At 38.4% G+C, this 9,450-nt stretch overlaps 1 long non-coding RNA gene across 1 annotated transcript; it reads left to right on the forward strand.

Moving 5' to 3' along the window:
- Positions 1 to 4,336: 4,336 nt before the first annotated feature.
- Positions 4,337 to 5,060, forward strand: LOC122777966. The gene is made up of 2 exons (XR_006361386.1): positions 4,337 to 4,654; positions 4,730 to 5,060. It is a non-coding gene; the product is annotated as an uncharacterized LOC122777966 (long non-coding RNA).
- The last annotated feature ends 4,390 nt before the right edge of the window (positions 5,061 to 9,450 follow it).

Genomic DNA, 9,450 nt, shown 5'->3' on the forward strand with positions numbered 1-9,450 from the left:
TGTTTAATGTCCAAAAACTGTTGTGGTGAAGTTAAGAAATTATTATAATGTTCATTGTATTTTATGATGGGCGGAAAACTCAGGGTTTTCACCTGATATTTGTTCCATTTATTCTTCATATAATTCTCATTTTAGTCCATATTCACATCTTAATAATAAATTCTATATTTTAAATTCAATTCTTTCAATTGGTGAAGTTCTCGGTGAAAAGTTCTCGGTGAAGTTCTCCGTGAAAAGTTCTCAGTGAAAAGTTCTTGTGAGCATCTCGGTGAAGTTCTCGGTGAAAAGTTCTCAGTGAAAAGTTCTTGTGAGCATCTCGGTGAAGTTCTCAGTGAGGGTCTCGGTGAAGTTCTCGGTGAAAAACAAAGCCCTGCTGCTCCTGCAGCTTCACTCCGTCCTCTTAACACAGAAAACTTTCCTCTCAGATTCAATGTAGTTCTCGTCTCCTCGTGCATGAACTAATGAGCCAAACGTGGCGTAATCAGCGAGGAACATGTGCTCACGCCGCAGCACCTGCAGTCTTCTGGTCCCATCTGATTACACTCAGACTCAACAGCTAATTCTGGATCCAAACAGCTCTGAGCTTCTGACACGGAGAAGATGATCAAAACCTCTCGGTGTCTCCTGTGTGAATACCTCTTGTTCCTCCACGTCAGTCCAACACAGAGACACTTCCTGTCTCCAGCCGCCTCTGAACCCAAATATAGACGTGTCCGATGTGATTAAAAACAGAAGCAAACGTGATTCACAGCTTCTGTCTTTATCTCTGCTGTTTTCAGATCAGTTCTCATGCTCAGAACCATGACGGTGAGATTATGTATTTAAGCTTTAGCGGCTCATTTAAGGACACGGTAAAATGATTATTATTTTTATAATTTGCTGCAAGAGGCCAAGATGCTGCAATGACTCAGCAGAAACTGACACGATGATCTTTCCAAACCCAACATTTTTAAAAACAACACAGTCTGACAAAAGCATAGAATTAAAGGTCAATCAGGTCATAAAAAAATTTATAGCTTTGTATGTCATGCTAATGTCAAAATATCTTGTTATGTGACACAAATTCTCACTATGTGAGATTATGTGATAACTGATAACAGAAGTTTAAAGTTTTGATCTATAACTACTAAAAAGTCTCTATATATTTATGCTCATTGTTAAATACAAAATAGCTATATATAATATATATAATAGCTATAAAATAGATAGATAGATGTCCATACGTCTTCATTTTATCCATATTTGTCTAATTTTCTACAAAGTTTCGTATGTGCCAAAAGGGTGCAGTACCACTGAAAGCCATGTGTAGACAATATTTCAAGTAAGATGACATAAAGAAGAAATGTTAACACGTCAAAGTATAATCCCTTAAATTACAAGTTTCCGTCACGATTCATCAAATACAGTGATTTTCAATGAGGACATTTTTGGGCGTAAGGTGTGTAAGTGTTAGTATTTTTAGTTAATGTTGTTTACAATGGACTGAAAAAAAAAAAAATTATGTATGTATATATACAAATATGTCTCGGAGACGTGTTTAAATGTCTGGAGGACAGTCTCAGAACGCATCATGCATGAGGGAACCTTTAAAAACCACACTTGGACCTGAACTATCCCTTCAAGGATTAAAGTGGTTCCATCCTCTGCACCTTTAGACCAAAAAAAGTGATTTGTCCCAAACTCCCTGTGACGTCTGCATCTCTCTGTCCTTCGTCCAGGTCATGTGACTGTAACGTGGTTTTGGAAAGTCTGTGTCCTCTGTAATAATCTGCTCCGTCTTTTGTCCTCTCTGCCGTTAAAGGCGTTAAACGGCCTGCAGCTTGTCATGCAGCTCCAAATGGTTTGCAATAAACGCGGCGTTAATGTAACAGACTATTAACGGTCCAATAAAAGAAAGAAGAAGAAAAAGACTCTGCAGTTAGAAACAATTTTATGAATCAGTGCCACATTAAAGAGACGGGAGCCGGCGTTACCTCATCGCTCTGTTTTCATATCTGAGCGAGTGAAGAAGCTTCTCCTTCACTATAAAAACGGAACTTTACCTGTTTCTGTGAATTAACTGCACAAACGGAATTGAGGAGAGACGACAATTAACATTTAAAACCACTATTTGATCCATTTAAGGGGAGGAGTCTGAAGTTTAAAATAAACAATGATGACGGATGAACGATGAGGACAGACAGGTGACCGCTGAGGACAGACTGGTGAACGATGAGGACAGGTGAACAATGAGGACAGGTGAACAATGAGGACAGACAGGTGAATGATGAGGACAGAAAGGTGAACGATGAGGACAGGTGAATGATGAGGACAGACAGGTGAACGATGAGGACAGGTGAATGATGAGGACAGACAGGTGAACGATGAGGACAGGTGAACAATGAGGACAGACAGGTGAATGATGAGGACAGACAGGTGAACGATGAGGACAGGTGAATGATGAGGACAGACAGGTGAACGATGAGGACAGGTGAATGATGAGGACAGACAGGTGAACGATGAGGACAGGTGAACAATGAGGACAGACAGGTGAATGATGAGGACAGACAGGGGAACAATGGGGACAGGTAAATGATGAGGACAGAATATTTCAGTATACTTTTGGCCTCTGTGAAGGACACATGTCTCTAGATTGAGACACAGTTCCAGTGTCAAACACAGGTGTCTCATGTGTCCTCTCTCTGTCAAACTGTTGCGTTTTATTTTGAAGGTTCTGTTGTAGGAGTGAGTGAACACATGAACACATGTCATCACAGCAACTTCAGCTTCTTCTACAGCTGCTTTTCTGCGTCGCTGACAGTGAAGCAGCTTTAACTCACTGACAACACACACACACACACACACACACACACACACACGTCTGTTACCGTGGCAGCAGCAGCTGTGTGTGTGTGTGTGTGTGTGAGAGAGAGAGACACCTGCACTGACAGTGACGAAGACTTGAAGTCTCAGTGATGCAGCATCGCCCGCAGCAAAGTTCTGACACTCACCGTGAAACACTGCACTGGATCACACACACACACACACGCACACACGCGCACACACACACACACACTTTTGTGAAACAATAAAAATGTAATAATAATCTGGATTTCCTTCGACGAGGACTGAAAAGTCAGCAACAAGCAGGAGAAACATGAGGCAACAGTTACATCATGTTACACAGTGACAGAGAAAAACTCAACATTTAAAACATGTTTTGATATTAAGGAGTTAAATATATGTGTTATATCAGAATATATTTAAATAAGCTTTCATATTCACAGTTGCAGTTGATTTAGTAAAATGTTTGTTTTTAATGTTTATTTAAAAGTTTTAATACAGTTTTATACTAAATGACACAGTTATTATTCTGCATGTTCAAGTAGAATTTTACCTGGATTTCTTTTCAAATTCTTCAAAATCTTATATTTATACATGTATAGTTTTTAGTTTTATTGTACTCACATTAGTAGAGTTTTCCTGGGATTTATACAACGATATCCTCTATTTTTTATTTTCAGTGTTATATCTTGTAATTTAATATTTACTGCACTTGTCTGAGTAATATATTCAATACAACATTATACAATGTAATATTTTTGTATAGTGTATAAACTTGTTTTCGTACATTTAAACTAATACACAATCTTCCATATCTATCTTAGAAATATTATCCTCTATTTATAGAGCTAAGTGTTATCTTATCTTATAATTTTATGGTTATTGCGCTTATTTTTGTGGAGTAAATATTTTGGTTTACATTTTATGTTTTTATGATAAATGTTCTTTTTTGCATACTTTTTATATTTTATTATTATTATTTATTGACATTGATATAATATCAGCTTTCCTTTTGAGAAGTGGTATATAAAAAATACAATATTATAGATTATTATTCTTATAGTGATAGTGTACAGATTGTGTCCTTCTCTGGACATGTCTTATCTTTAGGGGCCTTGTATTGTAACCTTGGTTGCCATGGCAACCACTGATGGGGGAACGGGTGTTGTCACTGCTCTGCTGGAGATAAACAACTCAGTATTTATTTAAAAAAAGCAAATGGCAGTAAAATGTCAGAGTGGAGAGAGAAAACATGAAGATGTGATAAATGACGAGTGATAATAATATATATGTTATTATACAAAAACCTCCCACTGTTTCCTGTTTTTACCTCCACCTCTCCACAGCTCCACACCAGGGACGTGTGATTACAATTAAACGCGTTAACACAGAAACATCATTAGTGCGGGAGACAACGACGACAAACCCGGAGTCGCTGTGACAACAATAATCTCCCGCTGATGCAACAACTCCATGTGGGAAAAGACACTTTGGGGGTTTTGAGTGACTGCAAACGAGTGTCCTCACATTCACCTCACTCCTCCAGGAAAACACTTTATATCCTGCTTTCTAATTCAAGACACTTACTTTATGTGCAGGTTAAATTTAGACGCCTTAATGCTGCAGCAGCAGCAGCAGCAGGACGTACAGTGGTGAGAGTTAATGAGGAAGAAGAAGAAGAAGAAAAAAAAGGCTTTAATTTGACTGGTGATGGCGTTAAGACTCGTTCACGCTGCTGAGTTACGAGCTAATTAAAAAATTAACAGGAGTTTGACAGTTTTTACCGCCGCGTCTGACTCAGCGACAGAATCGCTGATTAAGTTTGATGCACGTGAGTGGTTTTATTATTATCGTGTACAAACGACGTGTATTTGCATTTTTGCTAATCTCTGCTGAACGATCGCAGGAGCCGAGGAAAGGACAGGACAGGCGTGGACGTTAACAAAAGGGTGTTTTCTGCAATAAATGAGAGATAATTCAAAGTAACTCATAATAACATGGTTTACAGTCACTTTTACAGCATCATTTTATTGTGATTTTTGTTTTATTCTAAATCTTTTAGTCATTGCACTAGTTTCAATCAATTTTTCCTTGGTTTTTATATTAATTACTGTATTTATTTTAGAATATTTATTTTGAAAATTTGAAGTGTTAATTTTCATGACTGAGAAAAATCTGATTTTGGCCACCAAATGTAACATTTAGCCAATAAACTCCTACTTTCTTACTCATTTAAATCTGGTTTTGTGGTTGGTATCATATTTTTTCTGTATGGTGACAAATACAGCAGAGATTATTTAAAAAAAAGAAAGAAATATGTTAACACTTTAACTTCTTAGAATACATGGTATGCCGATCTATTGTTACGCAGATGACTGTCAGATTCATGTTCCTTTACACCAAAAATGATGTAAACTCTGTCAAATGACATCAAAGCTGGCATGCAATTGCATTTTATTGATTTTAATGACAATAAATAAGCAAATAATCTTTAAAAAAATACATGTAATATATGGAAACCTTTGGACATTTTCACCTCATATAAAACCTTCAGTTTGAAAATGGAACCTGATTTTTAAACATGTCTGATATCTATTATGTTTGCTATACAATTGAGGCAGTTAGCAAAACAATAAAATAAATAAATCAGTATGTTCTGCATTTGCCTTTAAAAGTGAAGTTAGACTGTATAATTAATAAACAACTGAACATTTTTATGTAATTACCCAATACTTAAATACATTAGCTCAACTTAAAATGAACGAATGAGCATTTCAAATGTAACTAACATACTAAGTAACATGGAAAATGAAATGTACTGCATGTTTTTATTAATGGTTGAGACATTGAATGAGGAGTTGTAATCATAAAATGATCTCAATGTTTTTGATGCTAAAGGCAGAAAACAGGGAAATACATGGGAAATGTGGTTTTAGACTGTTGTTTCTACAAACTAACAATATTGTAGGGTGTCTCTTCAAAAAGATTAGGATTTAACTAATAACAATTAATTTCCATATGATTACACTGTATTTAGTACTCAATGGTAATTCTACGACTCTATTTTGTCCAATTTTAATAATATTCCATAGACATATCTTTGCATTTCTGTGTAATTAATGATAACATTTTAAATGAAAGATCTACACATTGATAATTATAGGTTAAAAGATGTATTTAGTAAATGTTTTTCTTATTGGATGAGAAAAAAATAGTTGTACACAATGTAGTAATATGTTCAATAATGACTTTAAATGAGTTACAACCACAGAAAGATCTTAATATTTCTGCTGCTGAGAGCAAAACAATGAAGGGAAATAAATGAGAGATGTGATGGTGACAGATTTATGTCCCTGCTTGTATGGACCATTGTTTATGTAAATTAATGACAGTGTAGGTGAAGTCAATTTGTTGCAGACAAGGTTGGTATTTCATGGATAAAATCAATTTTTCCGGCTCTGGTTCATGCTTCATCCGCTGCACATCGACCATTTTCATCGTCCAGACACAGCGGAGCTGAAACGATGAAAATGTAGATTCATCTCACGTTCACATTCACCGGTGGCAGCGAACGGTTGCTTTCGTCGTTAACGTAAAAAATAACCCGGCAGGTTTTGGCAGTAGTCGTTAAAGTCAGTAAAGTGTCAGGCGTCACGTTGACGAACGCTAATCTCACGCCGTGTAATTGAGCTGATTTGCATAAAGGAATAAAGGTGGGGGGTGAGTAACGCGCGTGGGTGAAAAACGTGCGCTAAATGAAAGTGTCACGGTGAGACAGATGCTTTTGAGCCGGTGAGACAGGGACTTTAACAAGATGCCCGCGGCCTCGCTCCAGTTGTCCTTAATGGGATGGAACAGATGCCTTATGGGTAAACGGGTGACTCACAGAATCGCCCTTTAGCACTATATGAATCGGCTGTAGTGAACGAAGGAGGGTGTTGTGTGTCTTCACTTTCTGTGTGTTAAATGTGCACAACTGTGGCCATTAGTGTTTAAAACCGGTACTGCAATAAAGCGGTAGACGATGACTGACAAAAATAGACATATGAACAGATCAGGACTATTTTTTTGTGATTAATACGTGATCAATCAAGTATGTTCCCATTCAATTTTGGTAAGAATCTACCCACTGATGAGGTTGAACCTGGGTCTTCTTGCTGCAAAGGCAAGAGTGCTACTACGCCAACCGTGTGGCCCCTTAAATACTCCCACTCTCTTTAAATGGGCAAAACTGTTAAAACAAACTGCAATATCTCTGTCAAAGTCTCATCGGATTTGAACGTAATTTAGTATGTTGCCCTGCCACAAGTGTTTGTCATGTGGTAAGTATGCAGAAGACGTGTGCCAGCCCTTGCTCCTGATTGGTGGCTCTGGTTCCTGCCTGGTCTTCCTCCACCAATTCACCTGCCTGCCTCGGCCTGCCTGCTCTCCTGCCCCGTGATTGGGTCACCCGGCTCCAGCTTCACCTACCCAATCCTGCCTCAGCTCGTTTAGTCACACCTGTTAAGAATCAGCAGCAGAGAGTCACTCGGGGGCACTGTGCTTGCATGTAAGCAGTTGGCCCCTTTGTCGCTCTGTTTTGGTAGCAGCTTTTGAGTATTCACTTTGAGATTTGTGAGTTTTGACTGTTGTGAGTACTAGTTTGTTTGTTAGCCACTTTGGCTCGGCCTGCGTGCCAGACTTTGAGTTAAACTATTCCTTTTTGTTTTAAGTGCGTGTTCTCTACGTTGACGGCCCTGAACCTGTATTTTGTTTAGTGCCAAACCCTGTCCTTGTTACATCAGACTCAGCGGTGCTATTCCCAGTTTGGTGTTTTGGTTTTGATGTGTTTTTGGTATTTTGATTTTGGGAATAGCCGCCTCTTACCTTGGTTTATTGTGATTGATTTATGTTAAATTTACCTTCCATATTAATAAAACAAACTCATTTTTGCTAAACCAATTCCATCTGGTTATTCATGGTATTTCCCCTTCCCCAACGAGTTAGGGTTGTAACATATGTGTATGCAGGATCCCACACTCTACTGTCGGATTAAATTTAATCTGGATCTAATTTAGGTTACGAGGTTGGACGTCTAGTCCCTGAGACGCAGGTGTCCCATGTACAGTGTGGCTCTAATCTAAATTTTTGTGGTCCGGAACAAACAGCAGCAACACTGAGGTGCATATTCACACAACTTGGTGTCCACATCTTCTCCTCACATTTATTCAGTTAACCCCAGGGATTATTTAATTCAGCTCCCTCTAATTCAACAATTAACAAATGACCGTTAACAATCCTGTGGCTCCGAACCTTTAAGACCTGAAATGTTTCTGAATCCTCATCTCACAGAGATTCCATGGTTTTTATCACAACCATGGAATAACCATGGATAAATGAAACATATTTTGTCACTTTTAAATAAATATGTACATGTGTATGCAGAGCAGCACAGAGGAAATTGACTTGTCAGACAGTCAGTCATATGACTAATAGTTGTTAGCCATTTAATGCAGGATGACTCATCGTGCAACAGCTTTCACATCAACACACTGAGTGACGGGTTGAGAGGGAAAAAGCAAAAAATATGTTTTCACCAAATTAAGGAACTCATTTCCGTTTAGTTTAGAAGAAAACAAAACAAGTCTCACACATGGTTTCGTGAACGTACATAAAAAGTAAAAAAAAAGAAATTTAGCTGACGGACCATAAAAGCCAATATTTTTGTGTACTACAAAAAAAAAACGAAAACAAGAACATAACAATTATTTATTTGACCTTTACTTAACCAGGTAAAGTCCCATTGAGATCGAGATCTCTTTTACACTTTAAAGGTGACATAGAATGCTTGTATCACACATATATGTTAGTTATGGAGGTCTACTTACATATATTAACTTGTTTTCATGGTTAAAAACCTCCTAATCGCTGCAAATGAGCCGATCAAAATACCTCCTCACTGACGCTCTCGTCAGCCTCGCTGTTTCAGACCAAAACCACACCCCCAGAACGTGGACTGTGTTGTGATTGACCAGCCAACGAGAGCTTTCCCACTGTCCTGTGATTGGCCAGGTACCTGGAAGTGACGTAATAGATAGGCCAGCTCTCAGATACACAGCTCCCCCTCTGGCACGGTGGATGCTCTGCATCTCAGCAGCTACAACGAGAGTAGTTCTTCTTCTTCTGCGGTTGAATGTACGCAACAGGATGTGCCCGGACTAGTGCCCGCACCAGGAGGCGCTACGGTGGTGAGAGGAGTGGTGAGGATTTCTGATGATGACATCAAATTAAGGAAGTGCCGATCCACTTCACAGAGCCCAGGAAAACAATACAACACTATTTTCTCAGCAGTGGCTGAACTGTTGTTCTGAAACTTTAGGGTTTCATAAACGAGGTAATGACGTAGATACACACACAAACGCAGCGTTAATTGGAGCTTCCGGTCTATGTCGCCTTTAACACAAGTCATAATAAATACAAGTTCAAACCCAGGTCTTTCCATTGGCCAAAGTGCTTTACACAGACATGACATAAAAGACAGTAAGACAATAAAAAATGGTAAAAGCCAAAGAGAAAAACTGGGTTTTAAGAGAGGACTTAAAAAAACGCCTGATGTGTGAAGGTCCACATGATTCCTCTTTGTCTCAA

The sequence above is a fragment of the Solea senegalensis genome, linkage group LG1, assembly GCF_019176455.1.
Source record: "Solea senegalensis isolate Sse05_10M linkage group LG1, IFAPA_SoseM_1, whole genome shotgun sequence".
NCBI classification, from domain to species: domain Eukaryota; kingdom Metazoa; phylum Chordata; class Actinopteri; order Pleuronectiformes; family Soleidae; genus Solea; species Solea senegalensis.